Here is a 15,670-nt window from a genome sequence, read left to right on the forward strand (position 1 = left end):
AGAAATGTACTGCATGTGAAGGGGAACAACAGAAATTATGTGGAACAGCCAAGCATCTGTGTGCCATGAGGAGAGTATGTCCAGAACACACTCTCTCTATGTCCTCCCTAATCTCTCTATATATAGTTTGTTTAATGAGGATGTTTTCAAAACATAATGCCATGAATAATTTTTATTTATCAGTTAAAGGGATAGTACACCCTAAAATGAAAATTCTCTCATCATTTACTCACCCTCATGCCATCTCAGATGTGGATGACTTTATTTCTGCTGAACGCACACAAAGATTTTTAGAACAATATTTCAGCTCTGTAGGTCCATGCAATGCAAGTGAATGATGATCAGAACTTTGAAGCTCCAAAAAGCACATAAAGGAAATATAAAAGTAATCCAAATGTCTTCAGTGGTTAAAAAAGTCTTCAGAAGCAATATGATAGATGTGGGTGAGAAACAGATCAAGATTTAAGTCCCCCTTTTTTTTTTTTTTACTCTAAATCTCCACTTTCACTTTTGCACCTGAAAGTCACATGTTGTGCCTGTTTAGTGTCACTTTCATATCTGAAAGTGAAAGTTAAAGTGGAGATTTATATTAAAAAAGGACTTACATTTTGATCTGTTTCTCTCCCACACTTATTATCTCGCTCTCTCTCGCACGGTTTTCGGGCAATGTGTATATGGGAAGAGATACAGTAGCTTGCACGAATCTCTCCCACACCTGGCTCACCACTTGTGGGTTAAGTCTCTATTCTCCATACAGTAAATCGGCTTTCTTGTTTATTATACTCAGGACATGCGTGTAATGAATAAACGTGAACTGTCCACACAATCAGTTTCTGTGCTAGGATGTGCAGTCCAGTCAAGCGTGGACCTCCTGGAAATTTACAGTCAACTATTATTACTTAAATTTCCCAGCCCTAATATACAGTACATATAGGGTTTGGGAGTAACGGAATAAATGTACTGAGATTACATATTTAAAATACAAAAAAATAAGTAACTATTCTAGTACAGTCACAATTTAAATAGATGGTAATCAGAATACAGTTGCATTCAAAAAAGTAGTTTGATTACTAAAGAGATTACTTTGCATTTTATTGTCATTTGTTTCATATAACATTTACTCTATTCAGTTTACTCTATTCTCTATTTAAACATTTATGATGTCGTGTACACTCTCTGGCGTTTTGAAGTTAGTTTAGAGCAGCAGAATTCTAAGGATATGAGTTGATGAGTTTCTGTTATGATTTTATTTAGAATTTTCAATGTAGGCTACTTACCTTGTGAAAGTGTATTGCATACAGCCATCTCAGCTGCCAGTCACGCCAGCAAAAATGTAAAAGATTTAGTTGGGTTGTCAAGCAAAATTAAAACTAGGCAAGGCAAGTAGGGAAAACAAGGCAAGCAAAATTACAACCATTGCAAAAAAAAAAAAAAAAAAAAAATCTGTAGTTACTGTGTAAATATACCATTGTTCCGTGTTGTTACAATGTAAGTCCAACATATTACCTCCTTTTTCCATGTAGTTATAGGGTAAGTGCAACATTTGCGGGCTGTAAACCACTTTAAATTACAGCCTGCAGATGTTGTACTTACTCTGTAACTATGTGAAACAAGGGGGTATATTTGCCAGTAATTAAATTAATTAATTAATTTAGTTTTACTTGCCTTGAAACATGGAAGACCAAACTAAGTCAGATGCACTTTACTATCAAAACAACATATCAATCATAGGCTACTACATATGCAGTAAGATGCAAGTGTTGTGTTGTATCATGTTATATTTGTATTTTATTTCTTGGGAATAGCTGGAAAGAGGTAAGCTTGTTTTCCACTGCATTGCACCTTCAAACAGAATAGCAGAACAAGTTATTTGGTGTATGTAACACACTTTCATCAGGTAAGTAGCCTTGAGTTAAATTTCTAAATAAAATCATATAGCAAAAACCTCCATCATGTATCCTGTAATAATAGAATATGTATCCCGTAGTTAAAAAAAAAAAAATCTAGTCCTATATGTATAATATAATACGTATTATTACAAAAAGATACACTGTGTATGTTCTTTCTAAATTGCTCCCAAACGATTGTTGTTTAGCATAGTAGGCCATATACCACGTAATATCTCCATCATGTCAAGCTAAGTCGAGTCAAATCACATTTATTTATATAGCGCTTTATACTATAGGCTACAGATTGTTTCAAAGCAGCTTCACAGTAATAAACAGAAAAATAACAGTAATGTTTCAAAATGCATCAATTATGAAAAATACTTCAATTTCAGCTATAAAGCAGCTCAAGACGGTAATGTAATTATTCAGCTCAATTCAGTTCAAGTTTTGTGTTCTCATCCGATAGTGTCAATACAGTTAGTTCGATAATATTTTCGGAATATTAATAGTCATTTAAGCCCCCAATAAGCAAGCTAAAGGTGACAATGGCAAGGAACCAAAACTCCATCAGATGACAGTAGTGAAGAAAAAAACCCCCTCATGTATCCTGTAATAATAGAGTATGTACCCCATAGTTAAAAGAATAGGTACAATATTATTACACAATGTACGCTGTGTTTGTTCTTGCTTAATTGCTCTCAAAGTAAGATTGTTGTTCAGCATAGTATAAGGTCATATACCATGTAATATTTGAATAGTTACCCCTTAGTTATAAAATACTTACAGTATAAATTATTTGTCATTTTCCAGGTTGTTACCCCTTTATTCCCCAAACTTTGCATCTTGTTCCCTTATACCTACAAGTACATACTGTGTAGTTACACTATTAATACAAAAAAGGTACGCTGTAAATTTGGTGTACTTACACTGTAAATTGCGGGCTGTAATATAAAGCATTACCGAACATTTTTGTCCGATACTGATACAGATTTTAACAAATAACTCTTGGCTGATACCGTTATTTTGCATCTTACCTTATTTTGCTATCAGATCACTGTTTTACTCATGAATTGTGTTTTAAAAGTGTACAAAGTGGTACAAAAGCTTTTGTTCTAACAATAAGTAAAATGACGTTTTTTCCCCATTCATGTGAGGATGAGAAAGAATAAAAATTAAATATAAATAACATGTTCTTTGGGGTGCCAACCCTTCTACATTCTGTGGCTATCATTATTTCTGCATTGTGCATTTGAATTCAAAGAATTTGTACACAGCGTGATGATAATTATTAACGAACCATAGTTTTTTCATATCGCCGTTTTCATGCCGATTTGCAGATTGTTTTATTTTGGTCATTAATTAGCCAATAAATATCGGCAGGCGATACATTAGCAGCAATTGTTAACCTTGGGCACATTTTCATGTGAACATTTAGCTTGTCTGGTGAATTTTACAATCTGTTCATTGCGAATGAGTGATTGTAATAGATGCTTCAGTGAGAATTCCCAAAGCTCTCTGTGTCCCTGGACAGCGATCTTCGCCTCTTTGTTCCTCATGCTCTGTATTTTTCCCTCAGGCAGAGGGACACAGGAGGCCCACCTCTTCTGATGACGGTGACTTTGAGGCACACTTCAACACCTAGAACCTGGGGGTAAGACTGGATGGGTTTCATATATTCGCCAATCTGCCCATACTTTTACAATTCAGCTTGACTTTACGCTGCATATTCTTCAAAAAGCATTTCATGTGAACAGAGCCAATGTAGAATTGATATATACTTTCATGGAGACCTTGAATAATAACATCAGCTCTAAGCAGTTGTGAACTATAATATGATGTATTGCAGTACAAAAATCTACGTCTTATTCAAATTATCTGCACTGGTGTAGCACTGTGCCATGTGTAGTTAAATGAAGTCATTGTCATTCTTGTCAATGAAAACACATTCTTTCTATGTATTTGACTCATTACAGACTGCCTTATTCACAAAAGTCAGCGCTATTTGCATGCCACAATAAATGTTGCACTATGATCGCCTGTGGAAGTTTGGTTAAAAGAGACGATTGTGTACATTTTGTGGTGATCATGATGGCAGCTTTCATTTCTCAAACGTTGATGCAATGAAGAGTGTTGTAATTGGGCCGGAATGTTATTATTGTTAACACAAACTAAAACAAAAAATAAATGGAAACAATTCTTTTAACTGACATAAAAAAAAATAATGAAAAAAAACATAATTGGAAAAAACATAAATACATTTTCATGACTCATAAATGAACTAAAAAAAAAACAAAAAAAACAAAACTATAAACACAGTATATTATAAAATCTGAAACCTTCACAACTCGCCTTCATTAAACATGTAAATTCCACAAGATAGCAATAACACCAGATGGCCATAATAAATGTAATGCTGTTAACTATACTTCAGTTATATAATTTAACACCTTATTTCAGCCCTAAAATATAAAAAATATAATAAAAACTAAATATTCTGAAACTGATGTAGTGTAATTCTTCACCACAAAACCAGAAAACGATGTTTTTATTTTATTTATTTATTTTTTTAAATAATGTAGTAGTTGAAATAGTTGAAATAACGTAGACTGGTGGCTTCATATACCATAAATTAACAACCTCGGAGCTCATGGTAGGTCTGTCTTTAAAAAACAAAACAAAAAAAAAAAAACAAATCTGTTCGCCTTTGGAAAAAATGAATGGGATATTTACTTCTGGAACCTGACTGTTGCGCTCTGTTTTAGTTTTGTACAGAATGCTTGGTATGGTGAGTCCTAGAATAAGAATGTAAAAAAAATAAAAATGGATCATTGTTTGCTGTTGATGACTACTCCATGTGGGAGGAAATATGTGCTGCAGTGATTGCTCAACATGTTGTTACGCACACTTCTCAGGATCAAAGCATTTTATAGACCTGCTTTGTCCTCCAGATTTTCTCAATAGCTTTTTTTTTTTTATTTCCCTACAGACTGCGAAACCGTTTGCCTGCTAGTACAGTCACATAGTTTATGCAGGAATACGACAGTCTAAACTTTACTTTTATCAGAGAGTTTAATGTTGAGATAAGTACAGTATATGCGCTTGCGGGCGGGTTTACTGCAGCTCTGGGCTCTTGTGCTGCTGTGGGCACTGATGCTGGACTAATCAGCCGCTGCATCAGGTGTGCACCTGCACGGCAGCACGGATTACACACCTCTGCCGTCCAGTGCTCCGACCTGAGAATTCATGTCGAATTTACAGCCACATCAGACACATGCACAATGTTTTACTTAGAAAAGATGCATTTAACAAAATTGTCTGGACCATCATGCCTTTGCAGCATCAGTTTAAAGCTAGTTTTTATTTAATGTGTTAGTGATATGTCAATCAATATCATTGTTCAAAGGGTAGTCCATCCAACAATGCAAATTCTGTCATAATTTCTTCACCTTAATGTTGTAACAAACCTGTATGAATCTCTCTCTCTCTCTCTCTCTCTCTCTCTCTCTCTCTCTCTCTGATTCTAGGCAACATGTTTGTTAACCATTGTCACCATTCACTTCCATTTATGGCTGGGCGACATGGCTACACAATTATATCTCGATAGATTTCAGCCCATTAACGGTATTCGATAAAAATCTCAATAATTCTGTATTAGCTCTGAAATGGCTCATTTTTTATTTTTTTATCATAGGAACCATAATTTTATCCAAACAGATATTGTTGCCAAGTAGACTGAATATTTTAAAGGCACTGGATAAAAATCGATTTAAAAATAATGAAGGCATGTTTTCCACACGGGAGAGTGAGATTTCATCATTTTCAGTGATGTGGACTTTTATATTTATATAATAAAATTGTATATATTTATTTTATTATTATATTTTATTATTGTAACTTAATTAACAGCATTATTTACCTTCATATATTTTAACAAAATGTTTTGTGAACAAGGTGAGCAAAAACTACTTCACTTATTTTTTGGAACCCAGTTTCACATTGCATAATTGTAATGTTTGATGTGTTTGTTCATGTATTTCATGTCTTTTATTCTGAAATTCTAGTTCCTGTTTCATGTCATGTGTTCCTGGTCATGTGATGTCCTGTTTTCCCTCCATGTTCATGTGTCTTGTTTTCATTGGTTCATTGTTTGATTATCTTGTTTAGAGTTCTTAGTGTTTATTGGTTATCTTTGTCATGCATTTTCCCATGTCCAAGTATATAAGCCCTCATGTTTTCCATTGTCATTTGTCAGGTATTGTGTTAATGTAACATTGTTTTGTCAAGTCAAGTCATTTATGTTTTGGATTCACATTTTTGGTTTTCACTTATGTAAATAAATGCGCTTGGGTTCTTTATATCATCGTCTTCATCATCTGCCTGTCATTGCTGCCAGCATTTGTTACAGAATACCTGACCGACCAAAATTAACCCAGCAATCTAGCTCCTCCGCCCACGTCAGGGGAATCATCCCCTGGAGGATTACGTGGAGGACTTTTGCGCTCTGGCATGCCAGGTGGATTTTAATGAGGTGGCCCTCAAGGACTGTTTCCAATTTGGACTGAATGAGCCCATCTCTTCTCTGATGCCAGGCGGTCAGAGTACCCACAACCTGGCTCAATAGATCTACCTCACCATACAGATTATTGGTTCCACGTTCACTGTGGGGGAGGCAGATGCTGAGCCAGAGGTCCACGTCATGGCTGCCGAGCCAGAGGTCCGAGGTCCACGTCATGGCCGCCAAGACAGAGTTCCTTATCACGGTCGCTGAGCTAGCGCCATCTTTTGCCCCGGATCCTCAGCCTGCTCCATGCCATGTCACAGCAATGCCTCAGCCTGCTCCTGCTCAGTACTTTGGAAAATGATGTCATGTTTAATGTGTTTGTCCATGTTTTGGGGCGTAGGGAGCCACCCCTAGTGGGGGGGATATGTAATATTTGTTTATGTATTTCATGTCTTTTATTTTGAAATTCTAGTTCCTGTTTCATGTCATGTGTTCCTGGTCATGTGATGTCCTGTTTTCCCTCCATGTTCATGTGTCTTGTTTTCATTGGTTCATTGTTTGATTTATCTTGTTTAGGGTTCTTAGTGTTTATTGGTTATCTTTGTCATGTGTTCTCCCATGTCCAAGTATTCAAGCCCTCATGTTTTCCATTGTCGTTTGTCAGGTATTGTGTTAATGTAACATTGTTTTGTCAAGTCGTTTATGTTTTGGATTCACGTTTTTGGTTTTCACTTATGTAAATAAATGCACTTGAGTTGAGTGCACTCAGACCAAGTTTATCTGGCTTTAATCGCAGCTTTTTGAGTTTAATAATCACATGAACATATCACCGTTTTGATGTTGTTTTGATTAATTGTGCAGCCCTAAAAGGAAAATAGTCTATTGATGCGCTCATGATGAAATAAAAGCACATTCTCTTTTGGAACAACATGAGGGTGAGTAAATGATGACACAATTTTCATTTTTGGGTGGACTATTCCTATTCAAGGCCTTTTCAAACGAAATGGGGATTATTTTTTGGCATGACAATATTTTTTTAGATGGAACAGTTTTAAAGGGTTCGTGAAATGCTCTCTTTTATAGTTTCATTATCGTCCCTGAGGTCCACTGATAATGTTAGTAAAGTTCCCTATCTGTCACTCACTCGACGTTGTGTCAATGTAGTGACACTAGGGGTTGCTCTTGGGAGCCCCAAACACCTCTGATCTTTGCGAAAAGGCCAATGGGAATTGGCAAGTGGAATTTGCATGCCACTCCCCCGGGCATACGGGTATAAAAGGAGCTGGCTCGCAACCAAGCGGTGTTGAATCAGCGAGTTCCACTGCTATTCCATTCACCTTGCGATTTGTATGCTGTTGGATATACGGCGCATTACAGCAGTTTCTCCCCCTCGTGCACGACTAGTGCAGAGTACGCCCCTGGGCGCTTCGACAGCTAAGAGAGTATATATTCTGATAAAAGAGTATATTTTCCTCTAAAAGAGTGGCACTGGCGGAGAGTGTCTTTTTAAAGATGCTTATCCATCTGTGTATAGTTCCTGGTTGCGGTCGTTACCTCTCCGCCTCTGACGGCCACAATCGCTGCCTCACGTGTCTGGGCTACAGCCATGCTGAGACAGCATTCGTGGATGGCTCATGCTCTCACTGTGAGAGCATGACCATGGCAACATTGTGGTCGCGGCTTTCCTTCGTAAGAGGGAAAGCCACTCCAGCCGCTCCCTGCCCTGGTCCTTCTACCTACGGGTATGAGGCCGTGACGGTTAGTGCTGGGGGAGATTTGAGAACCCCAATGGGAGTGGTTCCACCGGGTAATCCCCCACGGACCTCCCATTCCCCAGTACACTCGTTTGCCCCGGTCGAGTTCTGGGATGAGACAGGCGGCTCGCCAAACAAGAGCAGGATGAGCTCTCGATCGCAGCATCGGAGAGCGGGCTGATCCAGTCGGACACGGAGGACTTGACTGGGCTCCCACTTTCAGGTGTGGTCGCCCAGTCTGTGGCCATGCTTGCCCGGGCTGCCGCAAGCATCGGGCTCCACCCTGCCCTGAGCCCTCTCGGCTTGATGATTGGTTCCTGGGCTCAGAGTGCCGCTCACGGCTGCACCCTGCCCTGGTTCCATTCTTTCCGGAGGTGCACAAGGAGCTCACAAAGTCGTGGCAGGCACCTTTTACTGCCCTGACCCAACCTCTGAGCTTCTCTGCTCTCACTACCCTCGATGGTGAGGCGGCCAGGGGGTACACGGCAATTCCCCAGGTGGACAAGGCGGTTTCGGTGCACCTGTGCGTTCGCGTCCTCATTTATCGATGACTGGCTGATTCTAGCTCACTTTCAAGACCTGATGTGTGTGCACAGGGACCTGGTGCTCAGGCATCTCAGCCGGTTTGGGGCTTCGGGTCAACTGGGAAAAGAGCAAGCTCTCCCCAGTTCAGAGCGTCTGTTTTCTCGGGATGGAGTTAGACTCAGTCTCTATGATAGCGCGCCTCACGAATGAGCACGCGCAGTCGGTGCTGAACTGCCTGAAGTTATTCAGGCGGAGAACGGCGGTCCCACTGAAACCATTTCAGAGGCTCCTGGGGCATATGGCGTCCTCTGCGGTGGTCACCCTGCTCAGGTTGATGCATAGGAGACCGCCCCAGCACTGGCTTTAGACTCGAGTCCTGAGATGGGCATGGCACCGCAGCACGCATCACATGGCCATCACGCTGATCTGCCGCCGAATGTTCAGCCCTTGGATGGACCTTGCATTTCTGCGGGCAGGGGTCCCCTTAGAGCAAGTGTCCAGGCGTGTCGTTGTTACGACATACGCCTCCAAGTTAGGCTGGGGTGCCGTGTGCAACGGGCATGTAGCCGCTGGCTCCTGGACAAGGCCGTGACTGCGTTGGCATATCAACTGCCTCGAGTTTGGCCTGATCCAGGGCGGCTTACGCTCACGTTTTATGTCGCAACTCGCCAGCCATCTCCTCCTCTGGAGTCAGCAGCGACTGAAGTTGTAGCGGGCTGCTCACATCCCGGGCGACCTCAACCGTGCAGGTTACACTTAGGCGAGATTGGAGACTCCACCCCCAGCTGATTTGGAGTCGATTCGGCAAAGCACAGGTAGACCTGTTTGCTTCCTGGGAATCCTCCCACTGCCCGCTCTGGTACTCCCTGACTGAGGCTCCCCTCGGCACAGATGCACTGGCACACAGCTGGCCCCGGGGGCTGCGCAAGTATGCGTTTCCCCCAGTGAGCCTGCTTGCGCAGACTTTGTGCAAGGTCAGGGAGGATGAGGAACAGGTCATCCTGGTGGTGCCCAACTGGCCCACTCAGACTTGGTTCTCGGAGCTCACGCTCCTCATGATAGCCCCTCCCTGGCATGTTCCCCTGAGGGAGGACCTCCTCTAGTGAAGAAGGTTGTGAGGCCGACATGTCTGTGTTCTCCTGTACTGTGAGATATGAATAAAATATATGAAATTTAGAAAAAGGAGTGTGGATCATCTTGTTGTTGAGACTGTCTAATATATTTTTTTGTGGATCTAGGCACCCTGTACTGATAGAGCACAGTGATTCCATTTCTTTGATCTTTATTTTCTTCAAACATCACTTTTGTCCACTTGGTTAACAAGTACACTAACTTTAAAAAAAATAAAAAATAACAATTTGAAGTAAAATTGTTTGGTGTTTGTTTATTTCACTCTTTATTTAGATGATCATAGTTTTAAAGATGTAATAATTTGTATTTGTATGGTAGATTTTCATAGTTTAATATTGAAAGTCTGGGTCTGGGACAAGGGCGAAAACAGTCAAATCTTTTATACATAAAATATTTTTCAAATGTACCTAAAATAAATGATGAAGGGCTGGTAAAAAGTTTCTAAATCAGTTTTAATGTGACCGTCATATAACAAAAAAAAAAAAAGTTGAAATCTGTTTTTATAACAATCAACCCCTGGGACATGAAAGTGCCCAAAGTTGAAGAAACACCCATATATACAGTAGGCCCAAAAGTATTTGGACAGTTAAGTCACACTTTAAAAATTCTGTTGTGCTGTAACAAGGAGAGTGTTATCTTGTCTTTATTATACCAGTGATGTGGCTCAATTGTGTCCAATTATGTAACTGTGTTGAGATGTGTGTCATACAGTGAAATCAGAGAACAGATCTGGGCCATTTACAGTAACTCTGGGTATGTATCTGTCTTAAAAACACTCCATTGCTTGCACATTATGACTTAGCTGACAAAAGACAAATTTGGCATGGGGAAAAACATTTTAAAAAAGAAGCGGACGTGGCCTCGCTTCACACAATGGCTTGAAGTGGTCTGCGGTATGACCACTGTAAACAGAGAGCGTTTAGGGACGAGACTGTATTTAAGTGGCACTCTTTGAAGTCAGTCCACATTGTTTATGATGAATAAAAGGAGGAGGTCAGATCGGGACGGGTGTTGTTTGGGGGGCTTGCCAATAGAGGAGGAGATTAAAGTATTGTTGTTTTTTTCACAGATCAAGAACCCCAGGTATCTGCATGAAAATCCAATCCCACTGTCTCCGGTAAGTGCTGATGGTTCGTAACGGAAGAGGCCTGAAACAACACGTCCTGTGATCTCCTCCACTTATTATCTATCTGCATATCAGACTCTCTTAAAAGAGTATTCCGGGTTCAATACAAGTTAAGCTCAATCGACAGCATTTGTGGCATAATGCTGATTACCACAAAAAATATTTTCGACTTGTCCCTCCTTTAAAAAAAAAAGAAAAAAAAAGAAAAGAAAAAAAAAGAAGAAGCAAAAATCAAGGTTACGTGAGACACTTACAATGGAAGTGGATGGGGACAATTTTTGGAGGGTTTAAAGGCAGAAATTTGAAGCTTATAATTTGATAAAAGCACTTACCTTAAAGGATTATTTCACCCAAAAATGAAACTTCAGTCATTGTTTACTCATCCCTGTGTTGTTATAATCCTATATTCTTTCTTTTTCTTAACACAAAACATATCTTTCACTATCATATTTATAGATTCACAACAAATCAAGCCATGGAAACAGCAGCACCCTTCATAATGAGTCCGCCTCAGTGAAAGCTGATAAGGAGGTAGGCAGCCGATTTTCTCCTAAAGTGCTTGTAATGTGCTGTAATTGCTCATAAGAGGTTTCCTTGAAAGCTGCCCAATAGCTTGAAAGGGTTAGTTTACCCCAAAATGTAAGTTCTCTCATCATTTACTCATCCCCATGTTGTTCCAAACCCATATGACTTTCTATCTTCTGTGGAACACAATAGGAGATGTTTAGCAGAATGTTCAGGTGGCTCTTTTCCACAAAACAACAGTAGACCACATGCTGTCAAGCTCCAAAAACAGCAAAATAGTGCCATAAAAGTATAATAATAATAATAATAATAATAAAACTTTATTTTCTATAGCGCCTTTAAAAGTTGCATCTCAAAGCACTTTACAAAAGAAAAAGAAAAAAATACATTGAAATACAAAAAATAAAAAATAAAGTGCAATCAGAACAATTTAAAAAGAATACAATAATAAACACATAATAATTACAGAAAAGCAACCCTAAAAAAGTGAGTTTTAAGAGAAGATTTAAAAATACTAAAAGATTCGGCATGTCTAACCTCAGAGGGAAGAGAGTTCCACAGTTTTGGATCCAAAGAAGAGAAGGCCCTGTCACCCATAGAATGTAGATGAGTAGGAGGAACAGTTAAAAAAACAGATTCGGAGGAGCGGAGATCACGCATTTGAGTGTAGGGGATTAAAAGTTCAGACAAGTGTTGAGGGGCCAAACCATGCAAAGCCTTGTAGGTAAGCATGAGAATTTTAAAGTCTACACGAAACTTCAGAGGGAGCCAGTGCAAGGACTTCAAGATAGGAGTGGTCCTAGTCAAGATTCTAGCAGCAGAGTTTTGCACATACTGCAACTTATTTAAGGTAGATTTAGAGACCCCAACAAGTAAAGCATTGCAATAATCAATACGAGAAAATACAAAAGTATTGATCAGTTTTTCAGCCACCAAGAAAGATAACATGGGGTGCAGTCTTGCAATGTTTCTGAGATGGAAGAATTATGTTTTAACAGTATTCTTGACATGAGGATCAAAATGTTAAATTTGCATCAAATATCACCCCCAAATTTTTCAATTTAGTTTGAAACTCCAGAGCAGAGCCATCCATATTTAAGGTTAAAGAACCAGCTTTACAAAGTTGGTGGGGTGAACCAATGAGCATAACCTCAGTCTTGTCACTGTTGAGACAAAGAAAATTTAGAGACATACATTTTTTTATCTCAGTAGTACACTGTGCAAGAAAGGCGACAGCCACACAATTACCAGGTTTTGAATGGATGTAAATCTGGGTGTCATATGTGTAAAAATGATAATTAAGATCAAGAGATCTTAAGAGTTGACCAAGGGGAAACATGTAAATGCTAAAAAGGGGCCCAAAATCGATCCCTGAGGAACACCATATTTAACCAAACTAACTTTTGACCTACATCCACCCAAGAAATGGCTGCCGGCGATCTGAGAGATAAGACTTGAACCAGTTTAATACAGTATCAGTAACACCAAAAACTGTCTCAATACGAGTGAGTAAAAGAGAATGATCTACAGTGTCAAAAGCGGCACTGAGATCAAGAAGGATCAGAATTGAAAGACAGCCAGAGTCCAAAGCTATTAACAAGTCATTTGTGACCTTAACTTATGCCCTTTCAGTGCTGTGGAGTTTGCGAAAGCCAGATTGAAGGGGCTCAAAAAGATTGTTTACAGTGAGATGAGTGTATAGTTGAGAAGCCACAATTCGTTCTAAAATTTTTGCAAGGAAGGGAAGATTAGAAATGGGACAAAAGTTGTTAAGATTGTCCAAGTCCATGTTAGTTTTTTTAGGTACAGGGTTAACAGCATTAGTTTTAAATGCTGCTGGCACAACACCAGTGCACAGTGAGTCATTTATTATGCTCAAGACAACAGGACACAAAGAGGCGAAACATGATTTAAACAAACAAGTTGGAATAGGATCAACTATGGAAGTGGTAGTTTTCATTTGTGATACCTCATTACCAAGAGAAACCAGGTCAAGTGAGGAGAAGTTTGAGAAAGAGGTGCCAGAGAAATAAGAAATACTAAGAGGAGAAGCAGATGAGACAGGAGTATAAAGAATGCATTTACGAGCATTGTCAATCTTGGGGCTGAAAAAATCAAGAAATTTATTACAAAGGTGAGTTGAAGCAGGCACAATAGAGAACTATTACATTTGAGCAATTTGTTAATGGTATGAAACAGTTGTCTGGGATTTCTTTGATTATTGACAATTATCTGAGAAAAATAATGGGACCTGGCGGAAACAATTTCTGCCTTATATTCATGCAAGTGGTCTTTCCAAGCCTGGTGATGTACATTCAGGCCAGAGAGACGCCACCTTCGCTCCATTTTGCGACAAGCTGCCTTCATAGAGCGCAGCTCATCATTATACCAGGGAGCAGAACGTACAAAGGAGACAGACCATGATTTCATAGGAGCAAATGAGTCCAAGCCAGACAAGAGAACAGTATTTAACATATAAATTTTGTCCTACAGAGGGTCAGATGGAGAAAAACAACTTAAAAAAGAGTCAATAAAGTCAGTGAAATCAGAGAGATCAATGGATTTCCATTTGCGATAATTTACAGTGCGAGGTATTTTAAAATGAAGTGTCTTATGAGGCCTGTAGACTGTAGCTATAGCAGTAGTGAAGGGTGCAGGGACACTCAGAATGAGACATTCAAAAGAATTAAACTAGGGAATAGCCACAGGACTTATGCTGTGTTTATTATGCAGTACAATGATACTACCCCCTCTGCCAGAGGGTCGCGGGAGATCAAACAACCCGTAGCCTGTAGGAGTAAGTTCATTAAACAAAAGTCCATCAGACTGTTTGTGCCAAGTTTCAGTTAAGCACACAAGGTCAAGTTTTTCTTCTGTGATAATATCTGATAAAATCACAGCTTTGTTGTTCACAGAGCGTGCATTAAAAAGCGCAGATTTCACCAGACGCGAGGGCACAGAGGATAACAGAGAAAACTCAGTGCATTTAAGTGCTGACAGGTTGTTAAAATCAACACCAGTGCACAGCAGTCTATGAGCTTTACGCTGAAATGTAGGAACAAGGATGGCATCAGATGATGAGTGTATAGAACTGCGCCTTGAAGAGCAATGTATATAGCGCTTAGGTCGCATTATTCCAACATTTTGGCAAAGTTCATAGGAGTCATTCGCCAAGTTGTCCATACGACTTGTGCACTATTTTCCAAGACTTCTAAAGATGTTCAATAGCTTTTGTGAGCAACTTTGATGAAGTCAAATTTGCAGAGACACATCTTGACATGCCATATTTGAGTATTCGCAAACACGAATGAGGTTTCAGAGCTACAGCGGAGGGGGAGATTATCAGCAAATAATGACCTTGGTCAGTTCCTCACACAAAGCTATCATATAGCTTCAAAAGACTTCAAAAGAAGAAAGGCATACAGGAGTTTGTAACAACATGAGGGTGAGTAAATGATGACAGAATTTACATTTTTTGGCTGAACTAACACTTGTACCAATGACAGCTCTTGTAAATTCCACTGTCTGCAACACTGTCGGCACAATTTTCCCACTTTTTAAGTACCGGTTAATGCTGTATGATGGCTGGTTGCTTTAAATAAACTCCAGAAAACGAGTTGGGATGACATCTTCACACACTTCAACAGAAAGCAAATCTCAGAGTTTCACTTGTTTAGAAACACTGTGTTCTCTTAAGAGCTTACACACCCTGTCTGTGATGACAGTTTCTTCCCTGTATGTGAGTTTAAGCTGAAAATCCCATAAAACAAGCTGCTCTTTGATGTCACTTCGCTGGTATTGTTGTATATAGTGAGCGTGACCTGCTGGTGAAATCACACTTCCTCTGGGAAGAACTGTGCTCAATTAGGTCAACTTCAGAAACACAACATCATTTTCTGTACAAAACAGCCATCTCACAAACAGCAATTGCTCTGACGCTGAAACAGTCTTCAAAGGAATAGTTCACCCAATTCTTTGATGATTTACTCACCCATATGTTGCTCCAAAGCTGTGTCACTCTCTTCCGTGGAACAAGGAATACAATGTAAGTGAATGGCGACATAAACTAACAGGGTTCCCACGCATCCTGGAAAACCTGGAATTTTGCAGTGCAGTTTTCCAGCCATGGAAATGTCATGGAAAATGAAAAAAATACCTAAATGTCCTGGAAAATAATCATTTGTCCTGGAAAATATTTTCATATAACGAAACTGTTTGA

The 15,670-nt window shown here is 39.5% G+C and overlaps 1 pseudogene; it reads left to right on the top strand.

Annotated features, from left to right (window-relative positions):
• The window catches only part of LOC127452269 (centrosomal protein of 112 kDa-like), a 284,785-nt pseudogene that overhangs the window by 26,064 nt on the left and 243,051 nt on the right, over positions 1–15,670 (top strand).

The sequence above is a fragment of the Myxocyprinus asiaticus genome, chromosome 14, assembly GCF_019703515.2.
Source record: "Myxocyprinus asiaticus isolate MX2 ecotype Aquarium Trade chromosome 14, UBuf_Myxa_2, whole genome shotgun sequence".
In the NCBI taxonomy this organism is placed as follows: Eukaryota; Metazoa; Chordata; class Actinopteri; order Cypriniformes; family Catostomidae; genus Myxocyprinus; species Myxocyprinus asiaticus.